The 27,137-nt window shown below is 44.5% G+C and overlaps 1 protein-coding gene and 1 non-coding gene across 4 annotated transcripts in view; both read left to right on the forward strand.

The window, feature by feature from the left end:
- The window catches only part of SYT17 (synaptotagmin 17), an 83,450-nt gene that overhangs the window by 24,011 nt on the left and 32,302 nt on the right, over positions 1 to 27,137 (forward strand). The window lies entirely within an intron of this gene.
- TRNAK-CUU lies at positions 11,047 to 11,119 on the forward strand. Its single transcript has one exon. It is a non-coding gene; the product is annotated as a tRNA-Lys (tRNA).

The following is a 27,137-nucleotide window of genomic DNA, read 5'->3' on the forward strand; positions in this document are numbered from 1 at the left end:
AGAAGAAAATATGTTACGTCAAAAGTGACATTTGCACACAGGAATGCTGGATATTTATGTTTCAGAAAATTGCTTTCACCTGAGATTTGCTCTGACTGAAGGAACGTGTTTTCAGTCTTTGATGCCTAGCACTCGGGGCCCCGTGGCTTAGGAAGCGAAGTCTTTGTATATTGCCTTTGCCAAGTAAGATTGAACGATTTACATTTAGCAGTAAATATGTTCTGGGTCCTCACACATCCTAGAACCTAGGCGGTGTGCAACACTTACATTACCCGACCAGGTCAATGGTAATGACACTTGCATTTCATAGATGGGGGACCCTGAGGCTCGGAGAGGTTAAGGTACTTAACCCATGGTTGCACAGTTGGAATGGGAAATGGAACCTGAGCCTGAGTCTAAGCCTACACCCGTACATAATCTATTGAGGAGAAAGCCCTGGCCAATGACTTTGTAAATTGATCTAGCCTATGTAAGTCAAGTGGGATAAGACTGCATTTTTCATAAGTATAACCACATTTTTATATGAATATGTGCCTTGCTTCCTTCCCCCTTTGGAGTTATCTTAGAAGGAATTCTGTGTTTGCTTGGAACGTGTTGTTGAACAGAGCCTTCAGAGTTCAAGGGGCGTGCGCATGGCTTTCCTCAGCAGCACCAAACTGACTGGATTTTTTTTTTTTTAAGATTTTATTTATTTATTTGAGAGAGAGCATGAGAGGAGAGAGGTCATCGGGAGAAGCAGACTCCCTGCTGAGCAGGGAGCCCAATGTGGGACTCGATCCCAGGACTCCAGCATCATGACCTGAGCCGAAGGCAGTTGCTTAACCAACTGAGCCACCCAGGCGTCCCTGACTGGATTTTTTAAAATGTCCACAGGACAGTCTGATTTGGGAACCAAGACAAGTGTCAGTGTGGGATTGCTGTTTTTTTTGATTGAGGAATTGAAAAAAAAAATTGCATAACCTTGAGATAAAGAGATTTACTTTCCTTGTGTGGCACTCAAAATGTCTATTTATATCAGGAATCTTGGTTAAACTTGGCAGAACCCATCTCAAGCTAGCTTTGGCCAAAGAGGAAGGCTTGTGGTCACGTGGGCTTTCCAGTGCCATTGGGTCTGGGGGGGTTCAGGTTATGCCTTGGGAATCTTTCTCAGCTGCAGTGTTCCTCCACTGGGTCTTCCTCCCAACATCTTTCTTCTCAGGAAGATCCTTCCTGTGCACAGGAGCAAAAGTGGCTGCAAGTTGGCCCAGGCTTCCTTTCCACCAACCAGGACATACGTGGGGGAAGAGAGGTCCTGTCTTCTAGGAGTTCCGGAAGTCCCAGGAAGGATTCTCAGGGGCCTGTCCTTCCTTGAGTCCTGCCCTTGCCCACATGATGGAAGAAGTTTGGTTCTTATTCTACCATGTGGTTCCACGTCCATATTCTGGCCGGTGGCGACTACTCAGGAGCCTTGCAGTGGGAGTGAGCGTGGTTTGGGCGAAGGAAGGGTGAATGTCTTCTTACTTAGCTGCCATGGTGGCGGTTCTTTCTTTCTCTGTTGCCGCTTCCCTGGCTAACGCTTTCCTGGCCAACCTCCCCAACTGAAGAAGCTGAGTAGGCAGGGCCCTGGTAGCAGGCGAATGTCAACTCTTTGGAAGTTCCTGGAAGTAGAGGAGAGTACCTCATGGTTCTTCGCTGTTGGGCTTCCTTCCCTGGGGGAGGCGCTCTCCAGGATGGGTCCCAATCAGAGGGCACATTGGCCCTGGGCAAGTGGTCTCTGACCTAGGCTGTGCTCTCCTCGAAGCAGACCCTGAGACCAAGGTTTGAGTGCAAGTATTGTATTTCAGGGTGATGCCAAGAAGAACCAGAGGGGAAGCGGGAGGGTGAGACCTGTACTAAAGGATGTGTTATAGGGCAGTTTACCACTCTGGGCACCTGGGTCGTGATCCGCCTGGGCACTCAGTATAGGGGTGATGGCGCCCGAGCTTTTCCTCATCAGCTCCCTGCAGGTGGAGGCTGAGGGCTGCTTCCAGAAACCCTTAATTCCCTGGGCTCCTGCAGCCTGTTTCATGGACATGGAGAGGGAGGACTGTGGTGGCCCCAGAGACTCCTCATGACGGGGAGAGGTAGGGCTGGCAGTAGGGAGCTCCGTCTCTGGCAGGGATGCGGTCAGGCCCGCGGGCGGGTGGCACCTTCTGCGTCCCCACACTCACTCTTGTGAGGGCTCCGAGTACAAGATCTGTGCTCTCTCTTCCCTCTGCTTGCCACTTCTCCATTCCTCCTCTCATCCGGTCAGAATGCTGAAAAGCAGACGGGTAAGACCCCGGGTTAAACAGATGCCTGTGGAGAAGGTGCTGGTCTCTCCTTCCTTCAGGGGCGTGTGATCTCTGCAAGTGAATCTCTTGGCAGCCATCTCTCTCGGCGCTGGGGTGGGTGGGCGGGGACAGTCCTCAGCTTTCCCGGCTCAGCCAGTGTCTCCTCTTCTGCTCCCAGAGGCAGGGAGCAGGGATGGTTTGGAATATTGCGGGATCTGGTCTCTGCGTTTTAGAAATCCCAGAGCGAGGCGCTAGGCCCCACCAGTTGTCTGCTCCTTAGTGCCTGTCCCTTGTTCCCAGCTGTGGGCCCAGGCAGCCAGTTCTGGGTACAGCAGGGGATGTCCCCCTCCGTATCCTGTTGATGTACAGCTTAAGACTTGGCCAGACTCTCCTTAACATCAGCTTCTGCTTCTGTGTATTCTCGGTGCTTCTGGCATGGGGAAGGAACTCGATAGATGTTTTCTGAATTGAATAAATATTGTTGTGTAAAGGGGATTAGCTTTAGAGTTAGACTAAAGGAGTTGGGACCTGGTGAAGGTCCCGGCTTCACCCTTTACCAGCTGTGTGAATTGGAGCCCCACTCCTCACCTGTCAGTTAGGGATAATAACGCAATGCTTACAGCATGGGAAGTTGGGGCAGTGATGTGAGGATAACAATAGAGAGGGCTGACTCTGACCTAGTACTCACTGTGTCAGGCAGGGGGCTAAGCATTTCTATTGTATTAGCAATTGTTACCATCCCATTTTATAGATGGGGAAACTGAGGCATGCATTAAGTAACATGCCCAAGGCCACAGGCCTGGGATTTGCACCCAGGCTGTCCAGCTGTTAGCCGTTCTACTCCACTATATTCCATCTTGATAAACCAAGATCAGGCAGGCAAAGCCCCTGGCGTATAATAGACACCGAGTAGGGACTAACTGGGAGCTCCCGTGTGGGGAAGGAGGAGGGAGGAAGCCGAAAAGAGGAAGGGGACATTGGGAAGCAAGTAAGGCGGAGGCCATGAGGAATGGGCCAGAGGTTCTGATTTGTGTTTCAGGAGATGCTACTTTGACCTTACCGTGTCCCAGGCAGATAGAGATAGAAAGAATTTTAGGACATTTTTTAGAAGGAAAAACCGGCGATGACTCCAGACACCCAGAGTTATGTGTTGATTGGGCCCAGAACCTGGAAACTGCCAGAAGTGACACACACACTGCCAGCCCCTCCTGACCGCATATTGGATCTTGAGATGGCTCGCCGCCAGATACTTGAACCGGCGAAGCCCTGGACAAAGCAAATGTCAGTTTTTTAATGAGCGTTCCTCTTTAACTTACCCTGAGCTGCCGTCAGCCTTGACTCGTTCAATAGGATGCTGGCCTTTCTGTGTGTGAAAAGGGTTCCCCGCCTAGGTTTTGGTGAGCATCTGTGTTTTGGCAACACTGTGCAGCCAGTGCCGGGCCCAGGCCAGAGCCTTAGAAGGCAGCATTAACTAGAAGTTTCTTTTCATGTGGTCCTTCTTGTTTTCCTCCTCCTGAAGTAGAGATGGAGTTGACATCTCAGACCTCAAAATGAGCTTTTGGTTCCTGGTTATGATGTCAACTAGAAGGGGAACGAGAGATGGTTTGGTCCGAGCCTGTTTTCTGGATGAGAAGACTGCAGCACAGAGCAGTTGAGTCACTTGTCCAAGGTCACACAGCTTTCAGCGATAGCTTTTGGAGACGAGTTAGGCCTCCAGGTGGGAGGTCTTACCTCTGTGGCACAATGTTTTACCTCACACGGGAAAGGATCTGTGGTGCCCGAGAGCCCTGGAACATACAGACTTCAGTTCAAGTCCTGGCCTTTATACCCTCTAGAGGTGTGGGGCCCAGAGAGTTACCGTGTCATCTCTAAGTCTCGGTTTCTTTGTCTATAAAATGAGGGTTATATATCGTGTGCTGGAGCCAGCTTCCCCTGACTCACAGAGCTAATTGTAAATTTTCAAGCATTTCACAAGCCGATTAACTTCACACTGAAGTAAGCCATTGTGTAGGAAATGGACCCATGCTACCAGTCGGAGCCCTTTCCCCTCCTGGAGGGCTACACACTTATCTGCACATCACTGACCATAGTGTACTTTCCTCAGGGTGTTTTTTTGGGGCTACCAGGGGGCTAGTTTGCTCGAGGCTGAAAGTGCAGAGCCTTGACGTATGTATACAGTGGTGCCATATGAAGAGGACAGCCCCACAGTCCCGCAGTCCTCAGGCCAGCAGGAGCCCAGCCGGAGCCCAGCCACTTCCTGTCGTGTGACCTTGGGCGGTTACTCTCTGTTGCTGATAATGACAATTGCTGACTCTTCCTGTGCTTGTCCCTGTTTTAGGGCTTTCCATATACATCTGAAAATCCCTGAGGGACTGTCATTATTCCCCACTTGTCATTTTAAACACCCAAAGCACGGGAACGCCTGGCTGGCTCAGTTGGTAGAGCGTACAATGCTTGACCTCAGGGTCGTGTGTTCAAGCCCCATTTTGGGGGTAGAGGTTACCTTAAAAAAAAAAAAATCTTTAAAAAAGTTTAAAATAAACTAAATTCAAAACCGGAGGCGCAGAAAGTCTGAGGAGCTCGCCCAGGGCTATGCAGTTAGTGAATGGGGGAGTCTGACTTCACAATCTGGCGTCTGCTCCGGTCCACCCTGTCTCGCTGAGGCCCAGCTTCCTCCCGTGGAAAATGGCAGGAAAAGCAAATTGGAGCTCAAGAGTTGTGGGGAGGGTGGCATCTGCTTATGCCTGCCGTGTTCACACCGGCCCAGCACAGTACAGGTCCTCACATCAGGTGCGCTGACTGCTGGTAAGCCGTGAGGAAATGTTGCTGTCCATCATTACCGTGATCGTGGTGCCGAAATCTTAGCCGGGGAACTTGGACTCCGTGTGACCAAGAGGATTAAAGCAACACTGGCCAGCAAGTAATTCGTCAACGCCAGCTGGGGTTGAGCAGATGAGGTTGGAGCTCTTGAGCAGCTGGCTGGTTGGGTGGCCCAGGTGTCTGGCGATCAGCTTCAGAGAGAACGTTGGGGCGGCCCAGGTGTCTGGCAGCTTTAGGGAGAATGTTGGGGCTCTGCTCTGAGAAGGAGAGGTGGACGGTCTCAGGGGGGTGTCGCCGTGGACTGAGGCTGTTCTCATGGCAGCTTCTGGGGCTACAGACAAGCGTGAGACCCGGTCCCTTCCTTCAAGACTCTCAGTATAACAAATGGTGACCAAGCCTGTCGGTGCTTGGGAAGCGTTTTCTGTACATGACCCCGTTGAATCACGCAAGCCTGTGAGGTACAGTGATCAGCCCCATGTTCCACATGAGAAAACAGAAGTCCTGGCCAGTGAATGACTTGCCTCAGATGTTCAAGGAGTAAATGTTGAAGCCAGGGCTTGAACTGAGGTGACCTCAACACGTCCTCCTTTCCCGGAGTGGCCTCTGAGAAACAGTCATGGCCATGGATCACTAGGATACAAGGTGAAAATGAGGGGAGCCCGAAGGGAAGGGTCTTCAGTTCCAGCAGCAGCAGACTGAGTCTGGCCGGCTTAAGGGAAAGGATAAATAAAATGATAACAGATTCACATACTAAATGCTGGGCTCTGAGCTCTTCCCACTTATTAACAATTTAATTCTTTCATCAACTCGGCCTGATAGGTGTTCTTACGATCCCATTGCACAGATAAGAACACAAAGGCAGGGGAGTTGGGGAATCTGCTCACAGAATAAGTAGTAGAGCCGAGACTCATCCCAGCTTTCTGGGAGAAAAAGAAGGCCGTCCTGAAGGGTGGTGGAGTAGTTCATAGAAGCAAAGGAATAATTGAACCTCGAGGCCCCCGGGCAGCTCTGGGACCTTCTTGAGCAGAGCTCCATGGACTTGTCTGATGGGGTCAGATGCCCAGGCCTAGCCCCACCCAAACCACAGCTGAAGAGGTTCTGGGACCAGAGTAAGTGGGGACGGATGCCGAATAGACCAAAACAACACGTACTGCCTGTAGGGCTCCCTAAAACCTGAAACTGAGAGAAAGTGCAGGGTTTTAAAAAAGGTTTTATTCATTTGAGAGAGAGCGAGAGAGTGCGTGAGTGTGGGGGAGGAGCAGAGGGAGAGGGAGAGGCAACCCCCCCCCCCCCCACCCCGGAGCAGCAAGCAGAGAGCCTGAGCAGGGAGTCCTATGAGGGGCTCAATCCCAGAACCCTGGGATCGTGACCTGACCCGAAGATAGATGCTTAATCTGCTGAGCCACCCAGGTGCCCCGCTTTTTCCTTTCTTATGTCAGCTGCCCTCAGAAGCCCTGTTATTAAACACGCACACACACACACACACACACACACACACACACACACACACACCCTTACTTTCAGGGCACCTGTCCTACAACTGAGCTCAGTTCTGACACTCACTGCCTGGAGTTAGCTCAGATGCCGCAGGTGAAGGGCTCCGTCCTCACCGACCGCCCCCATTTCAGATGCCAGTCACAAGTCCCAAGGTGAATCCATGCTTCTGACAAACCCAGCTATCAATCAGGGGGTCTCCTGACCTCTGCCTCAGCTTCCGTAATTTGCTAGAATTGCTCACAAAACTTAGAGAGACATTTTCCTGTTTTTTGTTTGTTTCTTTTTTAAAGGATATAACTCAGGAGCAGCCAGATGGAAAGCAAAGCACAAGGCAAGGTATTGGGGCAGGGGCACAGGACCCTCTCGGGGTCCACCACCCTCCTAGTACCTTAATGTGTTCCACTAACTCAGAAGCTCTCTAAACGCTGTTATTTAGGAGTTTTTTTTTTTTAATGGAAGTTTTATTACGTAGACACAGTTGATTAAACCATTGGCCATTGGTGATTGAATTCAGCCTCTACTCTCTCCCCTCTCTAGAGGATGGGGTTTGGGGCCAAGAGAGTTACAACCCTCTAATGTGCCTTTGTCTCTCTGGCAACCAGCCTTCCTCTTGAAGCTATCTGGGGACCCCCAGCCCTTAGTCATCTCATTAACATCCAGAGGACACTCTTATCTTCCCCAGAAATTCCAAGGGTTTTAGGAGCTGTGTGCCAGAAACTGGGGACAGAAACCAAGTATGTGTTTCTTACTGTGTCACGCAGCAACTCTGCCACCTCCTCGCTGTGATGTCCAGCACACACCTTGGCCGTCCTCCATCTCAGGTTACTCATGGGTACAGTGAGGATAATGCTAGTCCCTCTCCAGGATAATGCTTGTGGTGTGGATTAAATGAGAAAATAAAGGAAAGGACTCAGAATCCCGTGCCTGGCACAGAATCGCCCAGTAACACTGGATAATGTAGGAAGAAAAGGTTGAATTTCCTAGGGGTTGAATTCTGGGGAAAACTTCATTTACCAGCAAAAGAAAGGGATTGAGAACAATGAAGACCAAGAATTGGAAGCTGGGAGGGAGCACGGTCATCCAATCAACGGGAATTTCAAGAAGAGCTTTCCCCACTATAGAACTTCATGGGGGTGTCTGTTATGTCCCCTGTTTTCCCCAGGAAGATAGGTAATGAGGCCCAGAGGGGTTCAGCAGCAAGTCCAAGGCCACACAGGCAGTATGTGCTAGAGCTGGCATTGAAATGTAGGACTGTGACCTCAGTCCTTTGCCTGATCTATCGCCGTGTTAGTTTCCCAGAACTGCGTCACAAGTTCCCACAAATCGGGTGGTATACCACTGCAGCAGGAATTTATTTTTTCATGGCTCTCTCGTGGTTCTGGAGTCTGGAAGTCTGACATCAAGGTGTTGGCGGGAGTTGGTTCCTTTCTGGAGGCATCAAGGGGGATCCTGTTCCATGCCCTTCTCCTGGCTTCTGCTGGCATGGCAGTCCTCGGCACTTCTCGGCTTCCAGACGTATCACCTGACTCTGCTTCCATTGTCACGCTATGTTCTTCTCCATGTGTGTCTGTCTTCTTATAACGACACCAGGGCCCATCCAGGGCCAGTATGGTCTCCGTCTTAATTACAGATGACCAGATCCTCATGTCCCAATAAGATCATATTCACAGGTGTCACAGGTTAGGGTTTCAGCCTGTCTTTTGATGGAAACAGTCTAATGTGTAACAACTACCCTAACCCCAAATGCTAGGCAGAAAAGAGGGGTGCGTGAAAACATGGAGTGTGCGGTCCCTCCCCGCAGAAATTACAGGACACGAAAAGTCCAGGAGCCTCGTAAAAGGGTCTGTTACGAGAAGCAGGTAAGCGCAACGTGAGCAGAAGAGGGAGTCGTTAGGAGAGGTGGCTTGAAACGGCAGAGAGCAGTGAGGTGCAGCCAGAGAAGTCCTTTTAAAACGTTAGGTCTAATTAGGTGACTGCCTGCCTAAAGCCTTCTGTGGCTCCCTGTTTCTCAGGTGAGTCCATTCTTCTCACCTGGCGACAAAGCAGGAACTGACCTGTCTTCTGCCCCAGCCTCAGGTGGGTGGTAGGAGACAAGGCTTCATGCTGTCCTTTCCAGTTTGGGTGGATACCATTGCATGTTCTGGAGCAATCTCTCTTAGAACAAACATCTTGGCTATAAGATGTTCAGGAGGAGCTCAATTTACAATAGAGTCAGGATCTCGCTCTTGAGATGCTTGAGTGGATCTGCAGTACGTTGACTGAATTTAGATGGCCATTGAATGCTAGACCCAAACTCCGTATCTTCCCGTTGAGCTGCTCTCTTGTCTTCTCTGGAAGGTTTAGCTTCATTTGCAGGATATAAACAAACATTGCTCTGCGTCAGCATTCATCAGGACTCTCTCTGTACAGAGTAACGTAAAATCACTACCTTCAAGGAGGTCATTGTCTTGTGGGGCAGAAAGACAGGAGGAAAGATGGTTACTGCCTCAAAAATGAAAACAGAGAGCGCCTGGGTTGCTCAGTGGGCTAAACCGCTGCCTTCGGCTCAGGTCATGATCTCAGGGTCCTGGGATCAAGTCCCGCATCGGCCTCTCTGCTCAGCAGGGAGCCTGCTTCCCTCTCTCTCTCTCTCTGCCTGCCTCTCTATCTACTTGTAATCTCTTTCTGTCAAATAAATAAATAAAATCTTTAAATAAAAAAATGAAAACAGAGCCTTACCTCACACCATACACCAAAACCAAGTCCAGATGGTCCAAGGACTTAGACTTGAAAGGCCAAACCTTTAGAAGGAAAAGAAGGAGACTATTTTTACAACTTGCGCATAGCAAAGCACTTCTAAAAAAGTCATTAAGCATAAGCCGTGGAAGAAGACATTGGGTGATTCTGCCACATTAAAATTCTGCACTCGGCTCATCAGAAAATATGGTTAAAAAAATTAAAAGTCAAGCCACAAACTGGAAAAATATATTTGCTATACACACGTATTAGGTTGCTAGGGCTGTTGTAACAAAGTACTAAAAACTGAGCTGAGTGGCTTCAGCAACAGAAATTTACTGTCTCACAGTTTTGGAGGCTAGCGAGCAGTTCAAGATCCGGATATCAGCAGGGACATGATCCCTCTGAGGGTTCTAGGAAGGATCTGCTGGAGTCCTCTCCTGGTTTCTGATAATTCCACGGCTTTTGGAAACCTAACTTAATGCTTCGCATAGCTCTCCCTCTAATGTGCATGCATGTCTGTGTCCAGTTTCTGTCTTTTATAAAGATACTGGTCATACTGGATTAAAGGCCCATCCTACTCCCATATGACTTCATCCTATGTAATTCCATCTGTAAGGATGCTATTTCCAAGTAAAGTCACATTCTGAGATCCTGGGGGTTGGGACTTAAACATGAATATTTGGTTGCGGGGGCAGGGCGACACACAACTCAACCCATAACAACACATAACCTATGGGTAATATAGTATCCATAATATTTAAAGGCCTTTTGGTAAATGAATAAGAGAAAGACAAATACCCAACAGAAAAATGGGCACAAAGAAATGAACAGGGTTTTCATGAACGAGAGAGTATAAAGAGCCGATGAACATGAAAGTGGCCAGGGAAATACAAACTAAATCCAGAATAAGATTTCCAGGGGACAGGAATAATTAGAAAGCTTTACCATAAAAGACAGACACAGTCCAGTCTGAAATACATATTACCAGGCACACCGCGGGCATACAGAGGGGCATTGAACTCACCCAGAAAGAACATCAACGTTTCCGTGCAGAAGAGGAAATGCAGTTAAATCAGTATATGACTAGATAGTCATTCAAACTAAATATTTTAGCAGCCCGACTGGATCCCATGCCCGGTCACAATGGTAGTATTCAGTCCTGGTGGCTTTGTGGGGAGACTTCTGTCCTTTCCTTCTGCTGGTCATCATGAAATTAAGTTCAGCCCTTTTAGCTGGTCTTGCAGTTCATACTGAGCAGCAGAAAAATATCAGCAGAAAAACACTTTTGATATATCTTGATCTACTCTTTGACCCCATAATATCACTAGTGGGTTTTATTAGAAGGATGTAATCTGGGGTGCTCGGGTGGCTCAGTCGGTTAAGTGTCTGCCTTTGGTTTGGGTCATGATCCCAGGGTCCTGGGATCAAGCCTCACATTGGGCTCTTTGCTCTGTGGGGAGCCTGCTTCTCCCTCTGCCTCTGCCCCTCCCCCTGCTTGTACTCTCTCTCATGCTCTCTCTCAAATAAATAAAAATCTTTTTTTAAAAAAGGATATAATCTAAAAGAAGAGTCTAGTGGCCAATTTTAGGTCATTTAATGCCCACTTAGGTCATTAAAAATAACCTAAGGACCTAGCAATAGGAAAATGGTTAAAATAAATTACAGTATTTTAGCCTAATGGAATATTCTGTGTAGACATTAAAAATGAAACTAATGGGGCGCCTGGCTGGCTCAGTGGGTAGAGCATGTGACTCTTGATCTCGGGGTCATGAGTTCAAGCCCCATGTTGGGCAAAGAACTCAAGAATGAATGATGGGGCGCATGGGTGGCTCAGTTGTTCGGCTCAGCTCATGATCCCAGGGTCCTGGGATCGAGCCCCATATCAGGCTCTCTGCTTAGTGGGAAGCCTGCTTCTCCCTCTCCCACAACCCCCTGCTGTGTTCTCTCTCTCCTGTATCTCTCTCTCTCTCTCTCAAATAATAAGATCTTTAAAAGAAAAAAAGAATGAATGAATGAGTAAGATACTTATGATGTCTAGGTGCTAACATGAGAAACAAGCATGTCTGTTCATTTAAGTTTGGGGGGTGGTTCAGAATGTGCCTGTGTTGTCAGTGCAGTTATGCAAGTAATATTTTTGTGTATTGACAGGGACTGCGAAAGAATTCCAAAGGGGACAGGGTGGAGGCAACAGACTAGAGGGCGTGACGCAGTGTGGCTGGGATGGTCGTTGGAGTTTTGCTTTTTTAAAAATCCATTCCTATTTTAATGTTGTTCATGCAGTAAGTGAAGAGACAAAAGATTTCTCGCGACCTGTGAGAACAAAGATGGGGAAGCACAGAGCAGCCTTGTTCGGACCTCGTGGAAAGTGACATCTGGAAGCCTCTGCTAGGCGTGTGAGAGCCCGAGCACCATTTCGAATGTCCGATGACATCTGTCTCGTGATAGATGTGATAGATGTCGTGATAGATGTCTCCTGGTAGACCAGGAGAGCCAGGCTATTGTTTTTCACAGAAAGTGTCCTTTGTCCCAGATGGTTTTCTTTGAGTTCCTTTTTACTGATTAGAACCTAGTGGTTTTCAAAGGCTGTGGGGCCGGGGGGGTAGGGGGGAGAGAGTTTTTGTCTGGGTAGGGAGCAGAGCAGCATTTGTACAAGCTGCTTGTAAGGGCTTGTAGGATGGCTTCTGGATTCATTTGAGTAATTTACAGATGGTCTATTTTGGTTCTCCCAAGCCCACCCCATGTGGTTCAACCAAATTAAGCACATCAGGCTCTTCAAAAAGGAAACCGGGACTGTTTATTTGTGACATGGCGTTAAAATGGGAAAAGGGAGAAATGGCACCTGTCACCCAGTTTCTTCTCCCAACACAGCTCCAGTTCTCTTGAGGTTGAGTAGGGCACACAATAGACCCGGGGTGGGAGGGACCCCGCTTCAGACTGTGACGTGGCGGTGGTGACCCTCCACAGAGGGGCTGTGGAGCCTGTTCTTTTTTTTTTTTTTTTTTTTTAATTTTTTAAAAAATTTTTATTTTATATTAACATATTATGTATTATTTTCCCCAGGGGTACAGGTCTGTGTATCTTCAGACCTCCCCAATGTCCATAACCCAACCACCTTATCCCTACTCCCCCATCCCCAGCAACCCTCAGTTTGTTTGGTGAAATTAAGAGTCTCTTATTGTTTGTCTCCTTCCCGATCCTGTCTTATTTCATTTTTTTCCCTCCATAACCCCCCAATCCCTCACCCTGCCTCTCAAATTCCTCATATCAGAGAGATCATATGATAATTGTCTTTCTCTGATTGACTTATTTTGCTTAGCATAATACCCCCTAGTTCCATCCACATCATTGCAAATGGCAAGATTTGGGGGGAGTTTTGATGGCTGCATAATATTCCATCATATATATATATATATATATATATATATATACACACACACCCACATACACATACACACATATACATACATACATACACACACATATACATATACATATATATACATATACATATACATATCTTCTTTATCCATTCATCTGTTGATGGACATCTAGGTTTTTTCCACAATGTGGCTATTGTAGACATTGCTGCTATAAACATTCGGGTGCACGTGCCCCTTTGGATCACTACATTTGTATCTTTAGGGTAAATACCCAGTAGTGCAATTATGAATCGTAGGGTAGCTCTATTTCATACTTTTAGAGGAACCTCCATGCTGTTTTACAGAGTGGTTGCACCAGCTTGCATTCCCACCAACAGTGTAGGAAGGGCCCCTTTCTCTGCATCCTCACTAATATCTGTCATTTCCTAACCTGTTAATTTTAGGCATTCTGACTGGTGTGAGGTGATATCTCACTGTGGTTTTGATTTGTATTTCCCTGATGCCAAGTGATGTTGAGCACTTTTTCCTGTGTCTGTTGGCCATCTGGATGTCTTCTTTGCTGAAGTGTCTGTTCATGTCTTCTGCCCATTTCTTGATTGGATTATTTGTTCTTTGGGTATTGAGTTTGATAAGTTCTTTATGGATTTTGGATACTAGCCCTTTATCTGATATGTCATTTGCAAATGTCTTCTCCCATTCTGTCAGTTGTCTTTTGGTTTTATTGACTGTTTCCTTTGCTGTGCAAAAGCTCTTGATCTTGATGAAGTCTCAATAGTTCATTTTTGCCCTTGCTTCCCTTGCTTTTGGCAATATTTCTATGAAGAAGTTGCTGTGGCTGAGGTCAAAGAAGTTATTGCCTCTGTTCTCCTCAAGGATTTTGAAGGGTTTCTGTCTCATAATGAGGTCTTTCATTCATTTTGAGTCTATTTTTGTGTGTGGTATAAGGAAATGGTCCAGTTCCATTCTTCTGCATGTGGCTGTCCAATTTTCCCAACACCATTTGTTGAAGAGACTGTCTTTTTTCCATTGGACATTCTTTCCCCCTTTGTCGAAGATTAGTTGACCATAGAGTTGAGGGTCCATTTCTGAGCTGTCTATTCTGTTCCATTGATCTATGTGTCTGTTTTTGTGCCAGTACCATACTGTACTGATGATTACAGCTTTGTAATACAGCTTGAAGTCTGGAATCGTGATGCCACCACCTTTGGCTTTCTTTTTCAACATTCCTCTGGCTATTTGAGGTCTTTTCTGGTTCCATATAAATTTTAGGATTATTTGTTCCATTTCTTTGAAAAAAGTTGATGGTATTTTGATAGGAATTGCATTAAATGTGTAGATTGCTCTGGATAGCATAGACATTTTCACAATATTTGTTATTCCAATCCATGAGCATGGAATGTTTCTAGGTTTCTTTGTGTCTTCCTCAATTGCTTTCGTGATTACTTTATAGTTTTATGAGTATAGATCCTTTGCCTCTTTGGTTAGATTTATTCCTAGGTATCTTATGGGTTCGAGTGCAATTGTAAATGGGACTATTTAATTTCTCTTTCTTCTGTTTTGTTGTTGGTGTATAGAAATGCAACTGATTTCTGTGTATTGATTTTATATCCTGACACTTTACTGAATTCCTGTATGAGTCCTAGCAGTTTTGGAGTGGAATCTTTTGGGTTTTACACATAAAGTATCATATCACCTGCAAAGAGTGAGAGTTTGACTTCTTTGCCAATTTGGATGCCTTTAATTTCTTTTTGTTTTCTGATTGCTGAGGCTAGGACTTGTAGTTCTATGTTGAATAGCAGTGGTGATAGTGGACATCCCTGCCATGATCCTGACCTTAGGGGAAAAGCCCTCAGTTTTTCCCCATTGAGAATGATACTCTCGTGAGTTTTTAATAGATGGCTTTGATGGTATTGAGTTATGTACCCTCTATCCCTACACTTTGAAGAGTTTTGATCAAGAAAGGATGCTGTCCTTTGTCAAATGCTTTTCAGCATCTATTGAGAGTATCATATGGTTCTTGTCCTTTCTTTGATTAATGTATTGTATCGCATTGATTGATTTGCAGATGTTGAATCAACCTTGCAGCCCAGGAATAAATCCCACTTGGTCATGGTGAATAATCCTTTTAGTGCACTATTGGATCCTATTGGCTAGTATTTTGATAAGAATTTTTGCATCCTTATTCATCAAGGATATTGGTCTGTAATTTCTCCTTTTTGGTGGGGTCTTTGTCTGGTTTTGGGATCAAGGTAATGCTGGCCTCATAAAATGAGTTTGGAAGTTTTCCTTCCATTTCTATTTTTTTGAACAGTTTCAGAAGAATAGGTATTAATTTTTCTTTAAATGCTTGGTAGAGCTGCACCTGGGTGGCTCAGTGGGTTAAGCCTCTGCCTTTGGCTTGGGTCATGATCTTGGGGTCCTGGGATTGACCTCCACATTGGGTTCTCTGCTTGGTGGAGAGCCTGCTTCCCCTTCTCTATCTCTGCCTGCCTACTGTGATCTCTCTCTCTCTGTCAAATAAATAAATAAAATCTTAAAAAAATTTTTTTTTTAAATGCTTGGTAGAATTCCCCTGGGAAGCTGTCTGGCTCTGGGCTCTTGTTTGTTGGGAGATTTTTAATGACTCCTTCAATCTCCTTACTGGTTATGGGGCTGTACAGATTTTCTGTTTCTTCCTGGTTCAGTTTTGGTAGTTTATACGTCTCTAGAAATGCATCCATTTCTTCCAGATTGTCAGATTTGCTGGCGTATAGTTGCTCATAATATATTCTTATAATTGTTTGTATTGCTTTGGTGTTGGTTGTGATCTCTCCTCTTTCATTCATGATTTTATTAATTTGGGTCCTTTTTCTTTTCTTTTTGATAAGTATGGCCAGGGGTTTATCAATCCTATTAATTATTTTAAAGAACCAGCTCCTAGTTTCATTGATTTGTTCTACTGTTCTTTTGGTTTTTATTTCATTGATTTCTGCTCTGATCTTCATTATTTCTCCTCTTCTGCTGGGTTTAAGTTTTTTTTGGTGTTCTTCCTCCAGCTCCTTTAGGTGTAGGTTTAGGTTGTGTACTTGAGACCTTTCTTGTTTCTTGAGAAAGGCTTGTATTGCTATATCCTTTCCTCTCAGGACTGCCTTTGCTATGTCCCAAAGATTTTGAACAGTTGTGTTTTTTCATTTTCATTTGTTTCCATTAATTTTTAAAATTCTTCTTTAATTTCCTGGTTGACCCATTTATTTCTTAGTCGGATGCTCTTTAGCCTCCATGTATTTGAGTTCTTTCCAACTTTCCTCTTGTGATTGAGTTCTAGTTTCAAAGTATTGTGGTCTGAAAATATGCAGGGAATGATCCCAATCTTTTGGTACCAGTTGCGACCTGATCTGTGACCCAGCATGTGATCTATTCTGGAGAATGTTCCATGTGCACTAGAGAAAAATGTGGATTCACTTGTTTTGGGATGGAATGTTCTAAATATATCTGTGATGTCCATCTGGTCCAGTGTATCATTTAAAGCCTTTATCCCTTGTTGATCTTTTGCTTAGATGATCTGTCCATTTTAGTGAGGGGGGTGTTAATGTCCCCTACTATTATTATATTATTGTTGATGTGTTTCTTTGATGTTGTTATGACTTGGTTTGTATAATTGGCTGCTCCCATGTTAGGGACATAGATATTTAAAATTGTTAGATCTCCTTGTTGGACAGACCCTTTAAGTATGATATAGTGTTCTTCCTCATCTCTTAATATGGTCTTTGGCTTAAAATCTAATTTATCTTGTATTAGGATTGCCACCTCAGCTTTCTTTTGATGACCAGTAACACGGTAGACTGCTTTCCACCCCCTCACTTTAAATCTGGATGTGTCTTTGGGTCTAAAATGAGTTTCTTGTAGACAGCATATCAATAGGTCTTGGTTTTTTTTTTTATCCATTCTGATACCCTGTGTCTTTTGAGTGGGGCATTTAGCCCATTTGCATTCAGGGTAATTATTGAAAGATATGCATTTAGTGCCATTGTATTGCCTGTAAGATAACTGTTACTGTGTATTGTCTCTGTTCCTTCCTGGTCTATTACTTTCAGGCTGTCTCTTTGCTAAAGGACCTCTTTCAATATTTTCTGTAGGGCTGGTTTGGTGTTTGCAAATTCTTTTAGTTTTTGTTCATCCTGGAAGCCTTTTATCTCACCTTCTATTTTCAATGACAGGCTACCTGGATATAGTATTCTTGCTGCCTGCTTTTCTCGTTTAGTGTTCTGAATATATCATGCCAGACTTTTCTGGCCTGCCAGGTCTCTGTACTGCCAATCTAATATTTCTACTGTTGTATGTTACAGACCTCTTGTCCCAAGCTGCTTTTAGGATTTTCTCTTTGTCATTGAGACTTCTAAGTTTGACTATTAGATGACAGGGTGTGGACCTGTTTTTGATTTTGAGTGGGGTTCTCTGTGCCTCCTGGATTTTGATGCTTGTTCCCTTCACCCAATTAGGGAAATTCTCTACTGTAATTTGCTCCAATATGCCTTCTGCCCCTCTCCCTTTTTATTCTTCTGGGATCCCAATTACTCTAATACTGTTTTGTCTTATGGTATCACTTAGCTCTCGAGTTCTCCCCTTATGGTCCAGTAGTTGTTTGTCTCTCTTTTGCTCAGCTTCTTTATTCTCCATCATTGGTCAGCTATATCACTAATTCTCTCTTCTGCCACATTTATCCTAGCAGTAAGAGCCTCCATTTTTTATTGCACCTCATTAATAACTATTTTTATTTTAACTTGGTTAGATTTTAGTTCTTTTATTTCTCCTGAAAGGGATTTTATTTCTCCAGAAAGGGATTCTCTAATATCTTCCATGCTTTTTTTGAGCCCAGCTAGCACCTTGGTAATCATCATTCTGAACTCTAGTTCTTATGTATTACTAATGTCCATATTGATTAGTTCCCTAGCTATCAGTACTGCATCTTGTTCCCTTTTTTTTTGGAGTGAGTTTTTCTACCTTGTCATTTTATCCAGATAAGAATAGATGAAAGAGAGAATAAAATACTAAAAGCATACTAATGACCCCAGAAAAATATACAAAACCAAATCAGAAGAGACTGAAAACCAGGGGGGAGAAGAAAAGGGGGGAAAAAAGAAAAGAAATTTCATATATATATATGAAATTTTATATATATATATTAGATTGGTGAATAAAACAGAGTCACAGACTTGATTTTGGGTGTATTTTGGTCTGTGAGAAGAAATTTAAAAAAAAGAAGAAATTACCTTCCAAAATTTTAAAGAAAGAAAAACTTACATATATATAAATAAGGGTAAACACGGTGAAAGGATGGAATAGCACTGTAAAGATGAAAATTTAAAAATATTCTAAAAAAGGAATTGATAAGAAGTTGGTTGAAAAAAGGAAAAGAAAAAAAGAAAAAATGTGATCAGGCTGGAGACTAGAACAAAGCCATGTGCTAGATTTAGGGTATATTTTGATTTATTAGAAGAAATTGTATCCCAAAATTTTAAAGAAAAAACCCCTATGTGTATACCAAAAATAAGGTTAAATACAATGAAGGGATAAAATATGACTATAACAATGAAAATTTTAAAAGATTTTTAAAAAGGTATTGATAAAATAAAATAGTTTAAAAATGTTCAAATAGGAAAGAGGAAAAATTAAAAATAGAATAAGAAAAAAATTTTAAAAATAAACTTTAAAAGACTAGAGGATTGTGGGGGAAAAGCCATGAATTCTGTGTGTTGCTTTCCCGTTTCTCTGAAGTTCTGCAGTTCTCTCTGATCAGTAAACTTAGTCTTGGCTCCATGTTCTTGCTGATCTTCTGTGGGAGGGACATGTTGCAGTGATTCTCAAATGTCTTTGCACAAGGCAAAATTGCACCACCCTTGCCAGGGGCTGGGCTAAGTAATCTGCTCAGGTTCGTTCTTGGAGCTTTTGTTCCCTGAGCGCTTTCCGTAGAGCTCTGGAGGATGGAAATTAAAATGGCGGCCTCCCATGCTTCAGCCTGTAGGAGCTAAGAGCTCGGGGCCCCACTTCTTAGTGCGCGCTCAGAGAAAAGCACTCAATCCCTCCCCCTTCTCCGTGGTCTCCAGTCGCACACCAAGCTCACCCAACCTGTGACCGAGCATTTCTATCTCTGCCCCACGGCTCCATTTGGAGTCTCCAAACCCAGCAGATCCCTGCAGCTCGCTCCTGTAGCGCTTCTCCCAGAGGAGGAAGGTGAGTCTCCCCAGATCTGCCACTTGTCTTGAGGGGGGGGTCCCTGCCTAAAGAGCAGTGTCCCGACTGTGCCGTGGATCATAGTTAAAGGTAACCCCGAGCTGAGAGCCCTCATCTCTGCCACAGGCTTCTCTGCTCCTATACCTGGCAGCTCTGCCACACTCAGACACCCCCGGTCTTTTTGTACCCCTGCGGGTCCTGAGACCACACTGTTCCCGTGAGGAACCGACCCCCCACCCCCGCCCTTAGCCTCTAGAGTGAAGTCCCTCAGTGGAGCAGACTTCTAAAAGTTCTGATTTTGTGCTCCGCTGCTCTCTCACTTGCTGGGAGCCGGCCCCTCCCCGTAGTCTGTCTTCCTGAATGCTGGCTCTGATTCACTTCTCCCCACGTCCTGCCTTCCAGAAAGCGATCGGTTTTCTGTTCCTAGAATTGCTGCTTTTCTCTTCTCTCTCCTGTTGAGTTTGTAGCTGTTGAGAATGGTTTGATAACTATCCATCTGAACTCCTGGGACCTGATGATATTTAGGTCTCCTACTCCTCCGCCATCTTGCTCCTCCCTGAGTAGCCTGTTCTCATGGTCATCTGGATGGAATTTGCTCCATGCGCTATGGACATGGTGATGGAGAGTTGGATACTGTCCTTGCCTTCGTGGATGGCAAGAAAACATCATGTAAGGACAAAGTGCCTTGAAAGAAAGAAATAAAATGAAATAAATTAATAATAAGAAATAAATAATAAGAAATAAAATGAAAAGAAGCATTCAAGTGAGGGAGACAGGGGACTATTTTTGATGGGGTAGTCCAGGAATGCAGAGATAAGGAGGTGACGTTTGAAGGGACATTTCCAGGCTGAGGGAGTAACAGATGCAAGCCCCTGCTGCAGGAATGGTCTTGTGTTTTCAAGGAATAGAGAAAGGAGACAGATGGGGCTGGTGGATGAGGTCTGAGATGGAGGTCATGGTCCAATTCTTTGGATTCTGGTAGATCAGTGGTTCTCAGTAGGGGGATTTTGCCTTTGAGGATATTAGGCAGTGTATACAGACATTTTAGGTGGTTGGTATGCTACTGGCATCAAGTAGGTAGAGACCAGGGATGCTGTTAAACATCCTACAGTACACAGGACCGCACCCACAACATAAAATGATCTGGCCCCAAGTAGTGCTGAGGCTGATAAATAAATCTTGTGTTAGATGAAGCTAGGACTTTTTCTTTTTTTTTTTTTTTATGTTTAATTAAGTAATCCCCACCCACCATGGGGCTTGAACTCTCAGCCTTGGGATCAAGAGTCTCATACTCTTCTGAGCCAGCCAGATGCCTCTAGATGAGGCTAAAGACGTTGGCTTTCATTCTAAGAGTGGTGGATGGAGGATATTACATAGGGAAGTGAGAGAATGTCCTGGTTCAGTTTTCTTTTATAAACCTAGAGTGTTGGACCAAATTATTCTCGCTGTGACATGCCAACCTTATCTGACTAAATTTGGATGGGAGAAGGGAGACTTCTTGGAGTTGGAGACTCTCCCAGAATAAGCAGTCCATTCTTCCTGGGGCAGCTGAGCCCACTTCTTGGGAGGGGTTTTGTATCGGGTACTTGGGTCTTTGCTTGCAGTGAAGAAGACCAGCCCAAGGAGGAAGAGAAAGGATGGAATTTAGCTTGATCTTTGGCTTACAGCTAGTGCCCTATCCTCTTTTGGTCTGTAGAAGATCCAAGAGAGGCTCATCTGAGCTAGTGAATGGACTTGTCCTCATATCCCTTGGAGAAAAATTCAGTCTTTGGTTGCTGTTAACATTTGTTCAGGCTGGAATCGGATAAGAAAAGAATCGTAGTTAAGATTTCTCAGCCTCAGTACTACTGATATTTTGGGCCAAATCATTTGTATTGAGGGGGCGAGGGTGTACTTTGTAAGATTTTTAACAGCATCCCTGGCCCCCATCCAGTAGATGTCAGTAGCAACCTTCATCCCACTTGGGACAACAAAAAAATGTCTCCAGACATTGCCAAATGTTCTAGAGGTGTAGGGGAGGGCAAAATTGCCCTCAGGTTGATATAAGGTTAAGGGTCCAGTACTTAATGGGGTCCACAAAGATCACCATAAATTTCGTGATTCTTTTGGGGGAGGAAGAGCAGATTCGGGAGCTACTGACTAAATGGTCCTACTTTTTCTGTTCCCATAATCTAAGTTCCTTACCATCTGGCCGCTGGTCAGCTTATAAATTTAGCATCAGATATTTCTATGGAAGAAGGACAAAGAAGATGCTGTCTTCAGGAACCCTCAAAGAACGTTTTTGCCCTCTGATTATTTAGAGCTGCAGTTTTTGATGTCTGAGTGAACGTTGTTGTTCAGATGTATCACATATTCTGGGACAAAGACCCTGAGTTTAGTGAGAACCTTCTCCTTTCTCCTGGCCTGGGTAAAGATAATGATCTTGAGATCCTAAGCCCTGAAAATTGTGGAACCTCCCATCATAAGTCATTCAGGATAACGGCAGTGGTTTAATTTCTCCATAGTGATGACTTCACCATTACTTCTGAACATCCAGATATTATATTCTTGCCAAAAAATGTATTTCTTTCTTTCTTTCTTTTTTTTTTTTTTTAATTTGAAATAGAGGTTGGGGGCATTGAGAGCACATACCTGTTCTGCCTAAGGGTGAAGCCAGCGTTGTCTTTCCCATTTAAAAAACAAATAAAGCGATGTTCAAAAACCAAGACTATAAATGAGTGACAGTAATGTTACTTGTAAGGAGAGACTCACTGATTATTGTAGAAATCCAAGTGATTAATCATCTTGCCTGCTTTATTATTAATAGTAAGTTACTTGGGACTTTCTGTTAGGAAATAAAGAACTTCAGGGCCAGAACAACAAAGGGTATTGGGACTGTGGTGAAAGATCTCTCATTCTGTTTCATCTACAGGGGGTGTCCTTCCCTGAAATATTGGCTAGACAAAATTGTACTTATCTTTTTTCTTTCCTACTTCTGTTGGAATATAGTTGACATAATATTATGTAAGTGTAAGGTACAATGTCTTGATTTCATACATGTATATATTTTGAAGTGATTACCATGATATGGTTAGTTAACACATCCTACTTATTTTTAAAGACTTAAAGGCCTCCTCCAGGAAGGCTTCCTTGACCATGCCCCTCACCGGCATGGGTTGTGCTTCAGTATGTCTTGCACTAGGTCAGGTTTATATGGCTGATTAATACTGCAGACCCATAAATTGCTTTAATTGAGGTGAAATTCACATCACATCAATCTAACCATTTTAGAGTGTGCGGTTCAGTGACATTTAGTACATTCCCAATAGAACCGTGTCCTGTCCAGAATATTTTTATCACTCTGAAGGGGACCCCATGCCTACTAAGCGATCGCTCCCCGTATCTGCCCCCCATGCCCCACTCCTACCAGATCCCAGCAACCACCCGTCTGCTTTCGTCTTCAGAGATTGATATCCTGTTCTGGATATCTCAGGAATGGAATCATACCATATAAGATTTTGTGTCTGGCTTCTTTCACCTACTCTAATGTTAACAAGGTTTAGCTACACAATACCATAGCATGTATCATATGTCATTTCTTTTCGTAACATTCGTCCATTCACCCATTGGTAGATATTTGGCCCATTTCCACCTTCCCCACTGTTGCCAACAGTGCAACCGCGAACATTCATGTACAAGTTTTTCTGTTCTCCTGGTAGAATAGAAATACCGCGGAGAGGAATTGCTGGGTCATATGGTAACTCTGGTTGTAACCTTTTAAGGAACAGCCATCAGACCACGGAGCACAGCGGCTGTGCCATTTTCCAAACCTACCAACTGGGCACAGGCTCCCACTTTCTCCACACCCGCATCAGATACCTGTTATTTTCTCTTTGCTGTTAGTGTGGTGGCATTCTTAGAGCCAACCTAGGGAGTGTGAGGCCACTGAAATTTTGATTTTTTTTTTCCCTAATATCTTCCTTATTCCCCACCAAGAGACTTGAATGGTTGGTGGCATTGTGCTTTCACTACCAACAATGTGGTATAAGAGTTAAAGGAGGCTGCGCTTGCATCCTGTCTTTACTCAGAATGTGATCGTGAGGTGTCCTTGGCTTCTCTGAGTCTCAATTCTCTCATCTGTAAAGTGGGAGCCCCTAGAGCTGTTGAGGGGAAGAAATGAGATTTAGCCTTAGCAGAACCAGTGCCTGGCCTAGGGTGATTTCGTAGTAAAAGTTTGCCATAATTATGATGATTGCGGGGTCCTGGTGCCTAGGACTGAGTCACTGTAGAATAAATGTTTGTTTAATAAAGCAGTGAACCTTTGGATATTGTTTAGTTAGCCCTCTTTTTTATTTCTACCAACTGTACCCCGAGGAACAGACGACTGTCTTGCAGATTGATCATTCCCAAAGTGTGGCAGACAAAAAGAAGGGCTGGGTCTATGGGACAACTTCCCCTGGAAAAATACATCGTGCAGACCTTGCTAGGCTTGTGTTGGGGTTGGGGTGGGGCGGAGAGAGCAGACGCTTGTAGCCCTCAAAGGGAAGGAGGAAGAAAAGAACTTTCCCTTTTTTTTTTTTTTTTTTTTGAGATGAAAAAACAATCTTCTCAGAAAGAGAAAAATTGGGGATGACACCAGACAGCTGTCTTGTTGAAGGTTGGTCAGTGGCCCAACTCTCTCCACTCTGGAAAGGGCTTGATCAAGGGCCTCCTTAGGCAATGAGAGCTGGTAACTGGCCTCATTCCTTTTCTACGATCTCCTGTAGGGTTGGGGATGGGCACACTCCCACAGGTCAACCCCTGGGCAGCTTTCTCTAGCTCCCGTGGACCTTTCCAGAACCCACATTTTAGCACACCCCAACCGCACTGGCCTTCACTGTGTTCCTGGATTTCTCCCTCTTCCCACCTCCATGCTCCTGTGTCCCCCTCCCCTCCACACTTCCTTCAGGCCTTCCTCAAACCTCACCTCAGGGAGGCCTTGCCTGACCACCGCGGCAGACATGGTGGCCCCTAAGCGCACCTTATCAGTCACCATTTTGTTACCCTAACTTGTTGTGCTTGATTTTTTAATATTTATTTTTTAAAACATGTTTTACATGTTTAATATGTTTTTAAATGAAATATTTCTAACATAAAGTGATACACCCCCAGGTACCCATCTCCCAGATTTGACAAGTGCTAATAATATTCTGCCCTACTTACTTATGTCAAATCCCCCCCCTCTTTTAATCAACTTTATTAAGATATAATTTGCTTACAGTACATTTGTGCATTTTGAATAGTTGATCTTTGGCAAATGTACCCATGTCACTGCCTCCATAATCAAGACACAGACATTTCCCTCACCCCAGAAAGGACTCTCCTCTCCCTTCCCCTGCTGGATTTTTCTCCCTAGTACTCCACCGTATCTGAAATCACCTTGTTTGTGTCTCTTTCAGTCTGTTTACTCTCTGTCTCCCCCGCCAGAGTGTATGTTCCATGAAGGCAGGGCTATTTGCTTCCCAGCGCTTGCACGTCATGGCCCACAGTCACTCTGTCAAGGTCATGATCCTGTAATTTTTATTCTTGTATGCACATTGTGACGCACAGTGAGGTATGTCAGGGGGGTAAGTTCCTGGAAATGGAAATACTGAGTCAACGGATATTGACTTTTTTTTTCTATTGTAAAAGAGATATCTATCTCCCCTTTCTCTCTTCTGTCGCTTGTCTCTCAATCAATGCTGTGGCCATTTGGGGCTGGATCATCCTTTGTTTTGGGGGTCGGGGGGCTGTCTTGTGTTGGAAGATGTTGAACCACATCCCTAGCCTCTACCCACTAGATCCCGGTAGCATCCCCCATTCTCAGTTCTGCAATCTGAAATGTCTTTAGACATTGAGGGTGGTGGTGGCAAAATTTTCCCAGAACCACTGGTCTATGTCTGTAGGCTGATTTCCTGCTGCATTGTTTTGTTCTCAGTTGGGTCCATCTCTACCTGAACTACCCTTGATGACACTAGATTGGCCAAATCTGTTTTTCACCAGGTCAGCAGACTGAATTACAAGTTAGGATCCTTACCTGTGAAGCTATATCATGAGATGAGCCACAGGTTAGTTGTAGAAGCAGGGAAGGCTCTGCGCTAACTCCACAAGGATAGGAAGGAGCCAGCTGAATTCTCAGTATTTCTTGTCTCAGGATAAATATGTCTGCAGGGTCAGGCCCTGAGTATACAGCATCTTCCAGGCCTTCATGAACAAGGGGGAAACCCCTAGAAACTGTGTATAGGGGCTTGGAATTTTTTCGATCGCTCAGGACACTGAGTTCACCATTTCTGTCTTGAAAAACCTGTGAGCTCATATGTAAAGCAGTGAAGGATAAATGGGGACCTAATTAAATGAAGGAGGTAATTCCCATCCTCAGGGGACGCTATGCTCTGACCAGATGTTGCCAGGTAGGAATGTGGGCCCAGCCTTGCTGGACCTTCTTGTTTTTCAAGCAAGGCAGGAAATCTAGATCTTTTTTTTTTGAACGTGTGAGATATCTTGATTCTTGAATTTTTAAGTAATTATTAGGCAATTACATTTAAGCTTGACGTGGGCCAAATAAAACACATCTACGGGCTGATAGTTTGCAACCTCTGAGTTAATGTGTGAGATTGTTTCTTGTTTGGGGACTAGCTCACTCAGTACAGAAATCTTTTGGTTTGACTGGGGATCTAGTCAACCCATGTTCGTTGAGTATCTGTTGTGTGCCAAGCTATGTTCTAGAGCTGCCACTTGGCATGAATTTGCTGGAATGACTGATAATGAAAGGGATGGATAGAGATTATGGGTGGGTGGATGGATGGATGGATGGCTGGAGGAAGAAAGGTTGAATGGATGGGTAGATGGATGGGTGGGTGGACAAAGACTGAATAGCTGGTGGATGGTTGGGTAAATACATAGATCAATCTGATCTTTTATATATATATATATACACACACACACACATATATATATTTATATATAATATTACAGAAAAATTTTATGTCTGGGTATTACTTCACAATGGTGGGGAGTTGAATGAGGGTATAACTAAATCAAGATTGGCTGTAAGATGATAATTATTGAATCTGAGCGAGTTTCCTTGTACTATTGTGCTTTCTTTTGAATATGATTGGAAATTTCCCATGCTAAAAATACTTATTTAATGTCCTTACCATTTGGAGATACACCCTGAAGGATATACAGGTAAAATGACATCATGTCTGGGACGTGGTTTAAAATATTCAACTAAAATTTTTTGCAAGTCAGTGTGTAGATATGCTGTGGTCTGAAGGTTTGTATCTCCTCAAAGTTCGTATGTTGGAATCCTAACGTCCAATGTGATGGTGTTGCAAGATAGGGCTTTTGGGAGGTGATTAGGTCACGAAGGTGGGGGCCCCCCTGAGTGGGGTTAGTGCCTTACGTACAAGGCCCCACAATGGTTCCTAGTCCCTTCCACCAAATGAGGACACGAGAAGTTTGTTACCCAGAAGACAGCCCTCACCCAACCATGCTGGCACTCTAATCTTGGACTCCTAGCCTCCAGAACTATGAGAAAGAAATTTCTGTTGTTTATAAGCCACCCAGTCTATGGTATTTTTGTTATATGAACCAAGACAAGTACAGACTAAGACACAATGAAGCAGCCTTTAGCAAAAGAAGTATTCTGATAATTGTTACCACTGGGTGGTGAGTATATGGAGATTTGTTACAGTCCCCTGTGTAATTTGTATGTGGTTGCAAGTTTTTACAATAATTTTTTTTAATGGGTCAGAGGGACACCTGGGTGGCTCAGCCATTAAGCATCTGCCTTCAACTCTGGTCATGGTCCCGCTGTGCTAGGATCAAGCCCCATGTCAGGCCCCCTGCTTGGCGGGGAGCCTGCTTCTCCCTCTCCAGCTCCCCTCTGCTTGTGTTCCCTCTCTCACTATCTCTCTCTGTCATAAATAAATAAAATCTTTTAGTAAATAAATAAATAATAAAAATGGGACAAAGAAGTGGAGGCCTCATGTTTTCGTGGTACTTTTAGAAGTGTGGAAGGAATCATGCCCTGGGTGAATTTCCCACCAGTGTGGTAGTATTGTTATCCAGGGAATGGGTATTTTTTTTTTTTTAAGATTTTACTTATTTATTTGACACAGAGAGACACAGCGAGAGAGGGAACACAAGGAGGGGCCAAGGGAGAGGGAGAAGCAGGCCTTCTGCTGAGCAGGGAACCCGATGTGGGGCTCGATCCCAGGAC

Source organism: Mustela erminea, chromosome 20 (assembly GCF_009829155.1).
Source record: "Mustela erminea isolate mMusErm1 chromosome 20, mMusErm1.Pri, whole genome shotgun sequence".
Classification (NCBI taxonomy): domain Eukaryota; kingdom Metazoa; phylum Chordata; class Mammalia; order Carnivora; family Mustelidae; genus Mustela; species Mustela erminea.